This window comes from Tigriopus californicus, chromosome 10, assembly GCF_007210705.1.
Source record: "Tigriopus californicus strain San Diego chromosome 10, Tcal_SD_v2.1, whole genome shotgun sequence".
NCBI classification, from domain to species: domain Eukaryota; kingdom Metazoa; phylum Arthropoda; class Copepoda; order Harpacticoida; family Harpacticidae; genus Tigriopus; species Tigriopus californicus.
The window spans coordinates 15,026,449-15,026,872 of NC_081449.1; positions in this window are offsets into that span (position 1 = coordinate 15,026,449).

A 424-nucleotide genomic window follows, 5' to 3' on the forward strand; every position below is an offset into this window, starting at 1 on the left:
GCTCACTGGTATCACAGTTAGTACTATTTTATCGACTTAAAACCATTAAAAACAAGAATCTTGTTGGAGGAGTAAAAAAGCGCACGTCCGCCATTCGCGGCGTCAGCTGACCATTAACCACCTCTCTACTCACTGACGCTCCCCTGCTCCATTTTCAAATACCACCTACCTGTTCTACCAACTTCATATGTAACAATGTTTAACTCATATCCCCCCAAAACCTCTCATTTCCCACTAATGCCCCGTAATGCTTGTTGGGGGATTCCACGTCAAGTGGGTACACTTTTTGACGAAATCACGGCAAATCATCTCCAATTTTGGTAATTTTTGGCACACTGGTTTGTTGACATTGAAAAACGTCACACAAGTTTCAGGTGCCTAGGCCAACCAGGACATATTCTAGGGCCATGTCCATTTATCCATT